Source organism: Phascolarctos cinereus, unplaced genomic scaffold (genome assembly GCF_003287225.1).
Source record: "Phascolarctos cinereus isolate Bilbo 61053 unplaced genomic scaffold, phaCin_HiC Scaffold_4;HRSCAF=312, whole genome shotgun sequence".
Classification (NCBI taxonomy): domain Eukaryota; kingdom Metazoa; phylum Chordata; class Mammalia; order Diprotodontia; family Phascolarctidae; genus Phascolarctos; species Phascolarctos cinereus.
Window position 1 is genome coordinate 668,161,090 of NW_027555847.1, and position 17,717 is coordinate 668,178,806.

The 17,717-nt window shown below is 37.4% G+C and overlaps 1 protein-coding gene across 1 annotated transcript in view; it reads left to right on the plus strand.

Annotated features, from left to right (window-relative positions):
• GATAD2A (GATA zinc finger domain containing 2A) overlaps positions 1 to 17,717 on the plus strand; it is a 218,302-nt gene that overhangs the window by 49,293 nt on the left and 151,292 nt on the right. Inside the window, 1 exon segment of the mRNA XM_078154032.1 lies at positions 12,435 to 12,522. The gene's annotated coding sequence lies outside the window, so the exon portion shown is untranslated.

A 17,717-nucleotide genomic window follows, 5' to 3' on the forward strand; every position in this document is an offset into this window, starting at 1 on the left:
CATGTTTTCTGGCTAATAGTGTGGCAAAATATTAAAAAGCTTTAATATTTAAGTGCCCTCTGGATTCCCCAAATTGTATTTATACTCTTCTTTCAATAAGTTTCCTTGGCAGGAGTCAAGTTTATCTTCATGACTTCTGAAATGTCATTTTGGCCCCAAGATACAACTGATACTGAGGAACATTTCATCCTTTATTCCATGTAGGCCCTTAGTAATGGTAGAAATTTGATGTGTTCTCTTAAGATTCTTCATTATAAATGTCTGTCATGTTTGCCACACATATAAGCCAGTGTCCTAGGAAGTATAGTCCTTTAGCTTGTTCTGAGCACCTAGCTGATCAAGCACTTTCAACCACCTATTCGTGAACATCTTTCTCATAATATGAATTTGCGTTCGTCCCTGAGTCAGGCTGAATTCAGAGAGGCACCTGTATCAATCATTCACTCAGTAAGCATGTATTAAGTGTTCACTATGTATCAGGCACTGTGCAAAGCACTAGGGATACAAAGTGAGGCACGAGACAGTTTCTGCCCTTGAGAATCTCACAGTGTCATGGAATTCGATTTTTGACACTTTTCCACATAGCCACACTAAAATTTCTGTGTTCCTCAAGGACTTAACTATGATAGCTTTAAGGGTAGATGCCCTGTCTTTCCATTGTTAGGTGATCAAATTGAGCAGAAACCAGATTATGCAACTACTTCCAACAACATGGTTTTTGGGAGTGCCTCACATGCCAAGCCACATATGTCAAAATGTCCATTAGTTACAAAACAGTAAGCGTCTTACAAATTATGGCTGTATTTGAGAGTATTGAGAAGGATTAATTTATTGATAATCACATTATAGTGGTCCAAAAATAAGATTACTTTCTCTTGATCCCTCCCATAGTTCCTGTTGTGACAAAAATCATCTTCAAGCTTTTTGACATGTTGTAATCTTTTTCTAGAAGTGGTCTTTGCTGTTCAAAAGAAGGAGGCATGAGGTGGAGGAAGAGACACCACTATTTTCCCAGTCACCTGGCCAAGCAACCTCAGTGTTAACTGCACATACCCAATCTATTGCCAAATCTTGATGTTTCTGCCATCACACATCTCTTGTATGTTTCTATTACCCTACTTTGCACCCTCATCATGACTGACCTGGACTCTTAGAATTGCCTTCAAATTCATCTTCTCATCTCAAATCTCTCCTTGCTTCAATCCATTCTCCACCCAGATGCCAAAGTAATTTTTTAAAATTAATAATTAATTTTTAGTTTTCAACATTCACTTCCATAAACTTTTGAGTTTTGAATTTTCTCCCCCATCTCCTTCCGCCCAAGACAGCATGCAATCCGATATAGGCATACATTCCTATTAAACATTTTCACATTAGTCATGTTGTAAAGACGATTAGAACCAATAGGAGGAACCACAAAAAAGAAGAAACAAAACAGAAGGAAAAAAAATGCAAATAGTATGCTTTGAACTGCATTCAAACTCCATAGTTCTTTCTCTGTATATGGATAGCATTTTCCATCATGAGACTTTTGGAGATGTCTTGGATCCTTGCATTGCTGAGAAGAGCTAAGTCTATCAAAGTTAGTCATCGCACAATGTGGCTGTTACTGTGTGCAACATTCTCCTGGTTCTATTCACTTCACTCCAAAGTGATTTTTTTCTAAAGGATGTGATTCACCATGTCACCCTCTCAGTAAACTTCAGTGGTTCCCTGTTACCTTCTGTATCAAATGTAAACTTACTTGCTTTTTTTTTTTTGGTCATTTAAAGCTCTTCACAACCTTACTTCTTATGGGTCCAGTCTTCTTACACTTTACTCTTGTTCACAAACACTGCCATCCAGCTATACTTGCCTGTTAAACCTGCTTATTTGATTTTTGCATTTCCTGACTTTCTCTCATTTCTAGAATAACTCTCTCTTCTCTTTCTCTTAGCTTCCCTGGCTAGTTTTCAGTACTCAGTTCAAATCCCACTTTTTGCAGGTGGCTTTTCCAGATAGGTATCTTCCCTATAATGTGAACAAGCTCCTTCAGGGCAAGGATTGTTTTTATTTTTATTTTTTTACTTGTATTTCTGTAATTTAGCACTATGTTTGGCTCAATAAATGCTTGCTGATGGATTATTGACTGTTTTGTCCCCCATTCTTTGAATGCATTCTCTCACTTCTACTTTTCTTTGGGGTTCACTTCAGGTTGCATTCTCCTCTGCCTGCTTGAATCCATTTTCACAGTAATTTCCTTATATTTGCTTATCTTAGTATATTCTCTCAGTAGAATGTAGCCCCTAGCTTGTTTGGGTCAATTTTGGTTTTTGCCTTTTGTCCTCTGTGAGACCTTCCAGTTAGGTGCTTAATATATATTGACTGGAGTTTTTTTGTTTATCTGATTCACTTGATTATAATACAAAATAATGTAGAATATCTGTGTCTTGCCTTTCTGTTAGTATGTTAGTTCCTTCAGGTATAAAACCTGTGTCTTTAACTTGATATCTCTGATAATTCTGAGGGCACTTAAGATAATACTTTTGTAAAAAGCACTTAGAACAGTTTGGGCCACTAGTAGGTGCTATATAAATACTTATTCCCTTCCCTTCCCTGATACCTGTTAGAGTGCTCTGTACTCTGAATGCTTAATAAATATTTGTTGAATTTCTTTTGAATCGAAAGTCTCCTATAGAAAAGAAATCAGACTTCCTGTCTTTGGCCCTGGGAGACTCAACAGATTGAAATTATAGGGGAAACACTTTAGTGATTCTATATTAGGAAGATTTTTTAACAGTTTGAGTTGTCCACCATTAGGAAACTCGCTCTGACACTAGAGATTTTCAAGTAGATGCTGATTTTAATACTTCTCAGATATTCATAAAGTGGAATAGATGGCCTTTCAGTCTGCCTTTGAGTTCTGTGTTTATGATCTTGTATTTTACAGGGGTTTGTTTCATCTATCATGCAGGGGAGGGCTGCAGTTTAACATCAGACTCTTTAGCATTCTGAGAAGGAACTTAGACTTGTTGGTGACCACACAGGTCCCCAAGTCTTTTATTTGCCACTAGTAGTCTTACATTGTGCAATATAATGTTAGTCATACAAAAAAATTAAGCCGATTCCTGCCCTCTTATACTCTTATAACAGTGATAGATCTGCCTTCCGTGTTATTTTTATTATTTGGGTGGGTTTTATAGATTCATTTATTGTGAGCAATGGCTTTTTTACACAACTGTCCGTGATTTTTGCTGCTTCTGTCACTTTGCAAGTTCTCTTGCAGAAAAAGCATTTCTCACCATCCATAAACAGCGAATTGCATGTGAATCTGTTTAAAAATAAAATCTTCCTTTCACAACAAACTTCTGGCAATCATAGGTGAAGAAATGAGAACATAGGTGATACTGGAAATAATGTAAATTTTAGGTAAAAATCATGAATCCGGGTGGGTTTCTTTGCCTGCTTGAATGTAAATGCAACTCATTCCATATTTCCTAAATGTCTTTCAGACTATCACTTTCTTGATTTGTTTATATTAAAAACACTTATTTAAGCCACAGGTTCTTAACTTGGTGTGCATGAGTCAAACTGTCTGTGAACCTGGATGGGGGAAAATGATCTTTATTTCACTGTAGTTGATTTCCTTTGTAATTTTTTGCATTTTACCTTATACATTTAAAAACAGAATTCTGAGGAGTCAGTAGGCTTCATCAGTCTGCTGAAAGGGTCTGTGATACAAGAAGAATTATGAACTCTTAATATCAGCAAACTGCTAGACATATGTGTTTTGTACTATATATGAATCAGAAGACTTAGGTTTTGGCTCTAGTTCTATCACTTTTTAGCAATGTGGATTTAGAAATTCTCACTAAACCTTGGTTACCTTCTTAGAGATTATGATGTATGCCCATATACCAGAGTTCTCTGATTAAATAGGGTCATAGAATTTCATATTATATGGTCCATACTTGGGGATGGTTTATTTGTTATCTCCTCAAACACCCTGTTCTCTCAATTCATCAGTCTTCTCAACATCTTTATCTGCTTCAGCTACTAGCAGGGATAGTTATGCCGTTAATTTCATAATTACCATAAATAAGTTTCAAAAGCCCTTCACCACCTGATTCCAGATAACCATTCCAAATTTATTATACACTGTTATTCTAAAGTCCAGCCAAACTGGCCTTCTTGTTGTCCCTCATGCATAACATATTCCTCCATCCTGTGCTTTTGCCAGGGCTTTACCCTGCATCTGCTTTTTTTTTTTAAGGCAGTTGGGGTTAAATGACTTGCCCAGGGTGACAGCTAGTAAGTGTCAAGTGTTTTGTCTGAGGTCGCATTTGAACTCAGGTCCTCCTGACTTAAGGGCTGGTGCTCTATCCACTGTGCCACTTAACTGCCCCTACCCTGCATCTAGAATGCATTCCCATTGCTATCTCTTTGAATTCCTATTTTCCTTCAAAGATCGCTTAAGCATCACCACATCCTATACAAGGCTTCTACAGAACCTTGTATTTCTTTGTATGTATTCTGCATGTTCTTAATATGTGTACATATTATCTCACTTTGTAGAATAAGTTCCTGGAAGACAGAGATTTTCTTTTTTTCTTGTTTTGCTTACTATCTTTTGAGTACTAAATGATAATTGAAAGTATGGGAGCTGATTACCCAGAGAAAACAAAAATGGTGAAAGGTGGCAAGGACAGAGCCAGAGAAGAAACCCATTTGTTAATTATAGTGGCATTCAATAAATGCTTCTTTATTAATTAGATCCAGTAGTATGAAATTTTTTGTTCTATCACAAAATGCTGTCCTTCTGTCAGCTTCCTTCCTTTTAAACCTATTTCTTTTTTTTAAATTCTATTTTATTTTATTTTCATTTCTGAATTCTCTCCTTCCCTCCTCCTTCATCCCCCTGCCCATTGAGAAAGCAAGAAAAACAAAGCCCCTTTTAAACCTATTTTTCATTATCATTTAAATCTCCATTGTTGCTACCCTACTCTGTTCTCCCAGGCTATCACATCTACTCAGGTCTCATTTTCTTCTCCTTGTGGTCTTTCCTTATCAGATTACCATTCATGCTTCAATAAACCCCAACCCTGACTTATCCCTGCTATGTGCCTTTTCTTCTGTTACATATGTGTAATATGTTTTGAGTCCACTATATTATCTGACCTCAGTTGGACTGCATGACAGTCCTTGTATTCTTCCATAATTGGCTATCACATTCCTAGAATGGGCTGTTGCTAATCTTTTCTTTTTACCTTAAGATATGTCCTCCCTCCTCTCTCTGCCAGCAAAGGAACTCACTTCCTACCTCTTCTGCCTTCAAAAAAACAAAAAACCAAACAAACTCCAAATCACTGGCTGATAGCTTCCCTCCTCCCTTGTTCTCCACCTTAATACCATTCTACAGCATAATCATTCCTTTCTCATTCGCTCTAGTATTTGATAAAGAGGTGACTCTTTTTGCCTGTGCCAGCTCTTCTGCTTGTACCTTCCTGTTTCCTCCAGGATCTTGCCCTTTCCTTTCTCATCTTGAATATCTCTTTATTTCCCTGTTAGCATAAACAAACTTAGATCTTCCTCATTCTTTAAAACAAACAAACAGAAAAAGCTCTTAATTGACTCTATCATATTATATCTTTCCCTTCTTTCATAGCCATATTCCTAGAAAGGAATAACTTAACTTCCTCACTTTTGTCACTTTTCAGTTTTCTATTAGACTGTTCAATTCACCACTCTACTTTTTTCTTCAAGGTTAGGAGCTATCTCCTAATTGCTAAAACCTGAAAATCTCCCCCCCCTCCCCCACAATTTCTCACCCTTCTTAACTTCTCTACAGCTTTTTACAAATGTTGGTCATCCTATCCTGATACAACTCTGTCCTTCAAATGCTACTTAGGTTTACTATTCTTTCACAGTTTCCTTTGTACGCCATGATTCATATTATGCCCACTTAAACTGTGGGTTTCGAACTCCATGGCTCTGTTCTGGGCCACTGTTTCCTTCTCCCTGCTTTCTCTGGGTGATCAGCTCTAATGCTTTCAATTATCATTTAGTACTCAAATCTGTATGTTTAGCCCTGCTGTAGCTCCTAAAGTTTGCTTGAGGTGGCATAGTGGTTAGAGTGTCAGGCCTGGAGTCAATAAAATCTGAGTTCAAATCTGGCCTCAGACCCTTACCAGCTGTGTTATCTTATGAAAGTCATTTAACTTCTCTTTGCCTTAGTTTCCGTTATCTGTAAAATGAGATAATAATAGCACCTGTCTCCAGGGTGGTTGTAAGGATCAAATGAGATAATAATTGTTAACCGAGTGTCTGACACATAGTAAGTGTTGTATAAATATTTTCTGTTATTATATCATGTACTGCCCGCTGGACATTGCTCTCTAAATGTTCCAGAAGCATCTCAAATTTGTTTCCAAAACAGAACTTTTCATCTTCTTCCCTACATATGCCTCTCCACTGAATTGCCTATTGCTGTTTAGGGCTTCACCATTCATCCAGACATATCAATATATTGGCATTCTCAATTTTTTACTCCTCCTTCCCATAGTGTTATAGTAGTTGCTTAAGTTTTGTTGATAGTCCATGTTATGCATAAATTACTACCTTTCTATTCACACAGCCCTTTCTGAGTATTTCCAGCTTCTAGAGCCTTCCCCTCCAAAATGATCTGTATGTTTATCCTATCTGTATCTTGTACGGACATAAATGACTTACCTGATGTCTTCTTAGTAGATGAACTCCCTCCAGCCAGGGACTGTTTTTGCATTCATTGGGATACTAAATGCTTAATACATAATTGTTGATTTGATTTGACATTGGAGAGAGAGAGAGAGAGAGAGAATATCCCAGTAAGATCAGGCAAAAAGGAAAAGCTCATCTATCAGAGTCCAGTGTGGTTGCAGGGGTGGAGCCCAGGTTTACCTTCCTGAGGACCTCTCTTCTAGAGTAGGGGTGGGGAACCTACAGCCTTCTAGGTCCTCAAGTGTGGCCCTTTGACTGAATCTAAACTTCACAGAACAAATCCCCTTAATAAAAGGATTTGGTCTGCAAAACTTGGACTCAGTCAAAAGGCTGCATCCAAGGACATAGGACACAAGGTTCCCCACTCCTGTCCTAGACTATTTCAGTGATCTTCTTGGTCTTTCCTTTCTCCAATTTATCATAGACAACACTACTGCCAAAATAATGCTCCTAAAATACAAGTCTATCCATATCATTTCTTTCCATCGAGGATCAATGACTCCCTATTGCTTGTAGGATAAAACAATATAAATTATTACATTTAGTAGTAGTAGTGTGCCAGGTACTATACGAAGCTCTAGGTATAACATGTACAGAGTATCACAAACTTTATAGTGCTATATGAATGTTAGTTGCAATGATGATGGTGATGATCCTGGCATTTAGAGCCCTCACCTGTTGGTTTCAGCATACTTTTCTTTTTTCCAGCCTGATTTTCTAGGCTTAATTAAAATTTCTTCCCTTTGATTCAGTATTATCATCTCCCACTACCACCATCAGCAAGCATTTATAAAGCAATTATGTACTACCTCCTAGGTTGTGAAGTGGGCTTAACACTGGACTCTTCCATAGATTCCCTTCTACTGAGTGATTCTGACAAGTCACTTAACTGCTGTCTGCCCCAGTTTTCTCATGTAAATGGGGTAGTAGTAATACCAGATTTATTGGGGGGATAATATTTGAAAAGCACTTTTTAAATCTTAAGCATTATATAAATGCTAGCTATTATTATTATTATTATTATTATTATCACCATTGTGTCATTTTGCTAAACCTTGAGGATACAAACAAAAAGTAAAACTTCTTCATAGAGTTCATGTTCTAATAGAGAAGACAGCATGTACATAAATAGGTATATATAAGAGAGATACAGAGAAGAAACAGAATAACCTCAAAAGGGAAGGCACTAGCAACCAGGGGATGGGGAAGCAGGAAAGGCCTTGTGGAATTTGAGCTGAGTCTTGAAGAAAGCCAAGATTCTCAAGGGCTGGTGAGGATCAAGAGCATCCCAGGCATGATAGATGGAGGGCCCAGGATGAGAAACAGCACCAGTAGGTCGGTCAGTATGGCAGAGCTGTAGAGTTCGGGGAGAGATAGAGAAGGCTGAAAGATAGGAAGGGATATAGATCTTTAAATATCAAAGAGGAGTTAATATTTGATTGTGAAGGTAATAGGTAGCTAGCTAATGGAATTTATTGAGTTGGATGGATGATGTGGTGACAACCTGTCTCTCTGGAAAACCATTTTGGTGGTTTTGTGGAGGATGAATTAGAATGAGGAGAGACTGTGAGGCAGGAAGACTAGTTAGAAATCCAAGTGAGAGGTGCTGAGGACCTGAACTAGGGAGATGAATGTGAGTAGAGATAAGGGGATTCATTCAAGAATTGTTGTGTAGATAGAAGTTAAAGGATTTGGCAGGGTGCAGCTAGATGACACAGTGGATAGAGCACCAGCCCTGGATTCAGGAGGACCTGAGTTCAAATCCAGCCTCAGAGGCATAACACTTACTAGCTGTGTGACCTTGGGCAAGTCATAACCCCATTGCCTATCCTAAAACAAAACAAAACAAAAAAACCCCAGCAACAAAAACAAAGGCAGTTGATGATGAGATGTGAGATAAGGGAGTATAGCTGAGGGCTACACCTGGATTTCACTTTACTTGACCTGGAGGATAGTAGTAGGGAAGGTGGGGAAGGGATGAGTTTTAGGGAAAAGATAATGAGTTTTGTTTTAGACAAGCTGGATTTGACATGCCAGCAGGGCATCAAGGTTGATGTGTCCAATAGATAGTTGATTTTGTGGAATTGGAACTTAAGAGGGGGACTAAAAGTAGAGATTGATTTTGTGTGTATGTGTGTGTTTATGTGTATCTGGGAGTCATTTGCATGGAGATGATAATTACACTTATGGGGAGCTGATGAGGTCACCAAAAGAGAGTGTATAAAGAAAAAAGAGCAGAGGGTTCAGTGGCATATACAGTTTGTGGGAGTGAAGTGGATGAAAATTCTGTACAGGCTGCTTGAGAAAGAGGAATCAGACAGGTAGGAAGAGAAACAGAGTCAAGAGTGAGCAGTGTGTCAGGAAAACTTAAGAGGAAAAAATATCCAAGAGGAGAAGATGGTTATCAGTGTCATGCTTCAGAGAATTGAAGAAGGATTGAGGGTGGTGAAAAGGCTATATTATATTAGGTTTGGCTTTTTAAAAATCATGGCTAACTTTGCAAAGAGCGGTATCAGATGAATGAGACTGGCAGCTAAATTGTAGATGGCTTAGAAGAGAATGACAGGAGAGGAAATGAAGTTTAGTAGTTTAAGGAAGGAGAGATAGAGAAGGATAGCTAACAGGGATGGTGGACTTTACTAAAGGATTTTTAAGTTTGAGAGAGACTTTGATGTTTGCAGGTAGTGAGGGAGGAAACATAGCCATTAAAGAAGCATAGGGGAAAGACTGGATTTCCTTTTAACATCCCTTCTACCTTTGACATTTTGCGTTCTTTGGAGCCTTTTTGTGCCCCGAATCAGATTCTGTATCTCTCTGTCACACTGTAATGCTGAACTTGAGCAGGTGGAGACCAAGGGGTGTGGAGAGAGACAACATGCAAAGAGCTACATACAAACAAGATATATAGGATATCTTAAGAATGATAAATTGGATATAATCAACAGAGGGAAGGCACACTAATATTAAGGGAGATCTGGAAAGGTTTCCTGCAGAAGGTATTTTAGATTAGAGAGTAGGAGATAGGCTGTGAAAGTGCTTGGAGTTGAGAGATGGAATGTCTTATGGATCTTAGAGTTTGTGGAGGGATGTAAGATATAAGAATACTGAAAAGGTATGTAAGAAGGGGCCAAATTATAAAGGACTCTAAAAGCCAAGTAGTGATTTTATGTTTGCTCTTGGAGGAGTTTATTGAGTGGGAGTGGGGGTGACATGGCCAGTCCTTGGCTTTAGAAAGATCAATTTGGCAACTGAGTGGAGGATGAACTGGAGTGGAGAGGGACTTTTGAGGCAAGGCTGCCAAGCAGAAGGCAATTGCAGCAGTCCAATCTTGTGGTGATGAGGGCATACACAAGATGGTGGCAGTGTAAGAGGAAAGAAGGGGGGTGTATTTGATAGATAAGGGAAAAATATAACAGACAAGACCTGGCAAGTGATTGGATATGGGGGAGGTAAGAGAGAATGAAGGGTTGAAGATGACATCTGTGTTGACAGTCTGGGTGATTTGGGAGAAGATGATGGTACTTGGGACAGTAATAGGAAAGTTAGGAAGAATTAGGATTACATACATAAATTTGTAGTAATTTCAATTTGCGTGGTTATATGACTTTCCCCAGTTATGTATTGTAATAGGTAAATAGGAGCAGAGGAGGTAGGTGGTGGGAGCAGTGGAAGAACCAGGGTTGGCGTTTGTCAAATGAGTGATCAAATGCAGGACAAGACAGTAAGAGAATTTAGAGAAGAGGATAGTGTAGAGTGAAACTGTTTAACCAGTGTTTCAAGATTGGGAAGTTAGGAGAATATAGCCAAGCTGACCTGGGAAGGTACTGAAGGGTGAAGGATTGGAGATCTTGGTGTGAATATAAAGAATAAGTTTCAGAGTAATGAGGCTTAGGGAAAAGTGGAAGGGTAAAAGAGTATTTTCAGATAAAGGAATTTCCAAGTTCTTGAAGGTCGAATCGGATCATTTGTGAATGATGGCAAGATGAATGCTTCCTTTCAGTTCTGCCTCTTAGAGCCCTTTGCTCTTTAAGGTTTAAACATTGTCTTATCTGAAGCCCATTGAGGCTTAACTAAGGTGCCATCTCCTATGGGAAGATTTTTCCTGACATAACCCACCCCCAGTTTTTAGTACTTTTTTTCTCCTTATATTGTATTTATGTATATATTTGGTTTTCTAACCCATAGCACTGTGTGTTGCAGGGTATAAGGGGTTCATAGTAAGCCTTTTCATTTATTTATCTTTTTAAATATTCTCAATGTTTTAAAATGTTCCCTAAAAGAATATAAGCTCCTTGAGGGCAGGGCTGGCTCCCCCCCCATGTCTGTTTGTCTAGAGTGTGTCATAGAGCTTTACACATATCAGACACTTAATACATATCTATTGAGTAGAATTAAATTGATCCAAGTGTGGGCTTAACTCGGTGATAAGGAACTTTTTACCTAATGAGGCACATTAAATAATAATTCTAATAATTCACTATAAGAAGTTAAAGTAAATTTTATATAGCTCCCTAAAATATAATATTTAGATTCATTGGTTGTTAGTTTCTAAAATTATTGGTGAAGATTATTCCCCTTTATGGCTGTATTTCAAAGCCACTATTCATAATCATATTTATATCATAGTCTTTAATGTGAGAGGAAAAAATAATTTTTTCCTGGTTTCTACTTGTTAGAGTGCCCTGAAGCCTTTGTAACATGTTAACTGAAGTGGTGTATGTTTCTCCCAATCATTCGTTTTTCCTAAGTAAGTATATAGAATACTAGTCTGAGAATATCACATTTGGATAGAACCTTAGAGAACATTAAGGAGTAGTATAATGAACAGTCTGAAGTCAGGAGCTCTAGTTTGACTCGCACTTCTAGGACTTAGTAGTCATGTGACCATAGACAAGTTCCTTAATATCTCTGACTTCCATTTTCCCAGTGTGTAAAATGAGTATAATGATAAATACTTGTTCTGCCTATCTCACAATGTTGGGAGAAAAACTATCATTATTATTATTAAATACAAGTCCCCTGATTAATAGATCTGGAAACTCGGCCCCAAAGGGGATAAGTGACTTGCCTAAGATCACATCTGGAGTTAATTCAGGAACAGAGACTAGTACCCAAGTACTAGTAGCATTTTCTGCCTAACTGTACTTCTGAACTTAATTATAGTCTGTATCATCCTGCAAAATTCTGTTAACTCAAACTTGTGGTTCATTATAGTCCCCTCTGCTCCTGGAGCTTTCTGTTGGAGAAGGTAGAGGGTAGATGTGGGAGAGCTTCTCCTAGATCCTCCATTTTAAGGAGGGAGTCCAGGGCAGGGCATCTCATGATTTCACAGATGGTCACTTTTTTTGGATTAAATCATGCTGCTCCTTTCCTCCCCCTCCAGTTTCCTTTTATATTGTAAGCTCCTTGAGGGCCAATATTGTCTTTTATTTGCTCCCCCCCTTTTTTGTATCCCTAGCAATTAGCACTGTGCTTTTGCGCATTGTAGGTGTGTTTATTTGACTGTTGACTAGACTTCTAGTCTGTTTCTAGCCAGTAGAATTTTATTGTCTACTATATGTTTATAATAGATACAAGGAAAGGATTGTTCAAATTTATGTATATGATCAGCAAATGACAGATTGTGATTAGGATTTAAAATTACCAATGATCTTTGTGTTAAATTCAGTGATTCTGCTTTTTTTTTTCTATTACTTTAGGTTCAACGACAGACCAAAGTTATCTTTTCGCTTAGATTTCATCTATGGCCAACTGATGTAGCCAAGAGTTACTGCACACAGAAGCCAGGTAACTGCTTGAAATCAGCCTGGTAATTTTACCATCTATTATTGTCCTGAAAAACAGGAGATTTAGTATCACAGAAGAGCATTAGTCACACTTAGTGATTTGATTGTGTTATTTTTATTGTAAAGTAATAAATTTTCTTGTGCATAGTATCTATTATTCTCCCAATCTATTAATTGGGAATTGATAATTTGTTGTTATAGTTCAGGTTGGCCTGATGGTAGTGGAAAGATCATTAACTTAACCATCAAAACATTTAGGTTCTAGTAACGTATATTATGTTAATATATTATATATATTCAAGAAAGGAAAAAAACATCCAAGAAGAAAAGGTGGTTAACAGTGTTATACTTAAGAGCATTGAAGAAGTATTGAGGATGTATTAATATAAAAGTGGAATAGGCTGCCTTAGGACATAGAGAGGTTAGAGAGGTCAATCTCCCCCACCCCCACCCCACCCCTTGTTTTTGTGGTCTGTAAGAAAAAAGTTAGATTACCACTATGTTATAGAGGACATTCCTGTTCGGATTGGATTTGGATTAGGGATTCTTAATCTGGGATATTCGAACTTTGAAAAAAAAATATTGGTAACCATTTCAATATAATGGGTTTCTTTTCTAATCCTTTGTATTTTATTTTATGCATTTAAAAACATTATTCTATGAAGTGGTCCATGTTACAAAAAAGATTAAGAATTCCTGTTTATATAATGTTTGATGTCACTTCCAACTCAGTGAGTCTGTTATTTACTAGTCATATGTTTTTGGGGGTATTTTTAATCTATTCTTGTCTTTAGAAATTTTTTTTATTACGAATTTGACAAACATCAACAATTATGCTCATTTTTACGGACAAAGAAGAATAGAAAAAGGTTGTATATGCCATGAATTTCTTTTTGCTATTTTAAAGCATTTCATTGATACTCTTTTCTTTTTAAAAAATATTATTCTCATAACTCCTTTATTTCCCCCTGAATAAATCTCCTTCTTTATGGAAAAAAAAATGAAAGCTCTCTCCTGCGAAAAATAAGTACAGTCAAGCAAAACCAATCTACACATTAGCTATATCTGAAAATGTATGTTTCATTCTATATATTTAGTCTGTCACTTCTCTGCCAAGAAATGAGGAACATGAATTACTGTTTTGTCTTTTAGAGTCATGGTTGGTCATTACATTGCTCATTGTTCTGAAGTCTTTCACTGTTATGCTGTTACAGTGCTATAATCATTGTATAAATTAGTTCTGTTTACTTTACACCACAACAGAAACTTTCCAAGGTTTCTATAAATCATCCCCGTCCCTTTTATCATTTCTTATGGGATGATAATATTCCATTATATTCAGCTAAGTGGTGCAGTGGGTAGAGCACTGGACTGAGAAGCAGGAAGACCTGAGTTCAAATGCAGTCTCACACGCTTACTGGCTGGACAAGTTACTTAACCTCTGATTGTCCCAGTTTCCTCAGCCAGAGAATAGGGAATAATAATAACACTTACCTTTCAGGGTGGTTGTGAAGACAAAATGAGATAATATTTACAAGGGCCTTGCAAACTTAAAAGTGCCATATAAGTACAATTATTGTTGTCATTTTTATTATATGTCATAGTTTCCTTTTCCATGCCTCAATTCATGGGATCACCTTTTTGTTTCCATTTCCTTGCTAATATGATAAAGTGTTGCTGTGCCTATTTTTGTACTTACAGACGCTTTCCCTCTTTCTTGGATCTTGTTGGGATAGATGTCTGATATTGCTCTGTCCAAGGTTATAAGCAGTTTAGTGACTTTTGAACTGTAATCCCAAATTTCTGTCCAGAATAGTTGGACCAATTCAAAGTTCTGCCAATAATGTACTTGTCCCCCTATTTTCTTACCGATTATCATTTTCTTTTTTTATCATCTTGCCTTTCTCTAGGTATGAGTTAGAGCCTCTAAGTTGCTTTAGTTTTTGATTTCTCTTGGAATTTGGGGCACTTTTGCATGTGATTGTTGAAAACTTATCTTTCTTTTGAGAACTTCATCTACTTTGACTGTTTTATCTATTGAGGAATGACTCTTGTTCTTATTTACTTGAATGAATCTTCTGTGTACCTTGGAAACCAGAATCTTATCAGAGAAATTTGCTACAAAGGTTTTTTTCCCCTTTGAAGTGAAATATAAACTATTTCACTTCAAATTTTCACTGCATTTATTTTTTTGTGCAAAAACCATTCAATTTTTTGTCATCAAAATTCTCTATTTTATTTTCTGTCATCCTCAGTTGTTCAAGAATTCTTCCTTTCCTTCTTTATTCCTCTGGTTTTTAAATTAAATTTAACTTTTGGTAATCAATAAATAAATCCACTTTCTCTCCCTTCTACCCACACCCTACCCTCCACTGAGAAAGAAACAAAATACGAAACTGTTGCAGACATGCATAGTCAAGCAAAATAAATTTCCAGATTGGCTGTGTCCAAAAAAAGGTCTCAGTATGTACTCTTGAGTCCATCACCTCTTTCTCATAAGGTGTGTATCATGTTTGATCATTAGCTTTCTGAAATCCTGGTTGCTTGTTGTGTTGATCAGAGATTCAACTGTCTTTCAAAATTGTTTGTCTTTACAATATTGTTGTCGCTGTGGAATCAGTTCTGGTTCTACTTTACTTTGCTCCTACTGAATTAATTCATAAAAGTTTTCCCAGGTGTCTCTGAAATCATCCCTTTCATCATTTCTTTTAGCGCTGTAATAGTCCATCACATTTATATATTATATCTTGTTCAGCCATTCCCCAATTGATGAGTACCTGCTCAGTTTCCAATTCTTTGCCACCAAAAAATGAACGGCTATAAATGTTTTTTTTATATCACTTGAGTTTATTTTGCTTAAGACTAGTCTTTTCCTTAATATACTCTCTATCTTACTGTCCTTCCTCCCCTTTTTCTCCTGTTTCCTTGTTGAATGAAATATGTTTCTATACCCAGGTAGGGGGGCTGTGTGTGTGTGTGTGTGTGTGTGTGTGTGTGTCTGTCTGTCTGTCTGTCTGTCTGTGTCTGTGTCTGTGTATTCAGTTCAGATGACGGTGAAATTCAAATGTTATCTACCCAACGAGGCAGCCAGGTGGCTCAGTGTGTAGAGCATTGGGCCTGGAGTCAGGAAGACCTAAGTTCAAATGTAGCCCTAGACATTTACTACCTGTGTAATCCTGGGTAATTCACTTAACTTTTGTTTGTCTTAACCCACTGGAGAAGGAAATGGCAAACTACTGTACTTTCTTTGCCAAGAAAACCCCATGGACAGTATTGGTGTGCTATGGTTCACAGGGTCATGAAGAGTTAGATGTAACTGAACAACCAAATAACAGAATTCCCCCCAACCCTTCTTTCTTGTCTGTATAGACTTCTGCTTGTATATTGTGTGAATGTATGAGATATTGTATGAGATTATTTCTACCCATTCTTTCTCTCCTGCTGAGCTCTCCCCCACCTTCCCACCACAAGAATATTCTTTTTCCCTTTTCTTTCCATTCTTCTTTCAGATCATTTCAGAGCGTCTCTCACCCTCTGTGACCCTTGATGATGATTAAATTTAAACTGCTAGATCATGTGTGATCTGACTTTGGCTTCTTGGTTCTTGAATTTTTTCTTTCTGACTGCTTGCTTTATACTATTTTCTTTCACCTGAAAGTACAGGATTTTTGCTTATGCTTTTTCTGGGAGTTTTCATTTTGGAGTTTTGGGAAATAATTAAATTTTTTTCTTTCTACTTTACCCTCTGGTTCCAAGAGATCTGGACAGTTTTCATTTGTTTTTCTTAAAACATGATGTTTATGGCTTTCAGATAATTAGTGATTAAAATTTTTTCTGCTTGATCTTTATTCAGGTTAGTTTTGTTATGAGATACCTTACATTTTCTTCTGTTTTTTTTCCCCAATCTTTTGATTTTGTTTTAGTATTTCTTGTTGTCTCATGGAGCTATTAGCGTTTCTGTTTTAACTTTTAGTGATTTTTTTTCCTTGAGTAAGATTTTGTATATTTTGTGCTAAGCTGTGTTGTTATTGTTGTATTTAATTTTGACATTTCCAGCGAGCACATTTTGTTAACATGAATAGATTAAAATAGACATACTGGTTTACACACACAGAAAGACGTTTTTGAAAATTTAAGTGTAAGAATGAAAGAACATTTCATTGAATGATGCTTGCCATACTTTATATATTGGCTACTCCCAACATCATTCAACTTCCTTTACTCTTTAGGAATTGCCTCTTCAATTTCAGCCTACCCCACTTTGATAGTCTGAAATCCACTGAGATCTTCTCATCCATTTCTACTAAATTCACTTTGAAAATCAGTTTATTGTTTCTCTTATCATTTGTTGATACTGTGACTTGATTCTTTTTCCAGTGATACCCTAGTTTCTCTAAAGTTTGCTTTAGACAGTGATGAGAATTGTCAGCATCTAACTGGGTAATGAACCATGTCATGCTCTTGAGTAAATGCTGCTGAGGCTTCTGTGAAGAGCCTGGGGTGCCAAGTAACTGTTATGCAGCACGTGGTTGGGACACCCAAGATGGAAGAAACTGATCCCTTTAGTGGCTCATAAAGAAAGACCAGTCTGTGACTCTGGGGGAGGCCTTGCAATATCAATTAATCACTATTTTTTTTTTTTGGCTAGGCAATGGAGCGAAGTGATTTGCCCAGGGTCACACAGCTAGTAAGTGTTATGTGTCTGAAGCCAGATTTGAACTCAGGTCCTCCTGAATCCAGGGCTGGTGCTCTATCCACCGAGCCACCTAGCTGCCCTTTCAATCACTATTAAGAGCTTACTTTGTTCCAGGCACTGTGCTAAGCATTGGAGATATAAAAAGAGGCAAAGGCAGTTCCTGCTTTCAGGGAGCTCACAATCTAACAGGGAAATGGCACAGAAATATATACAAAATAAGCTATGTACAGGATAAATAGGAATTCATTATAATAGGGAAAGCCCTAGAATTAAGAGAAGTTAGGGAAGGCTTCCTGTGGAAAATGGAATTTTAGTTGAGACTTAAAGAAGCCAGGGAGGGGAATAGTTGGGAGGAGGGAAAGCATTCCAGGCATGGAGGATAGCCAGAGAAAATTTCCAGAAGCTGAGGGATGGAATGTTTTGTTTGTGGAACGACCAGGAGATCAGAGTCACTGTGTTGATGAGTAAAGTGCAAGAACAGTGGAAAGGTAGAAGGAGGC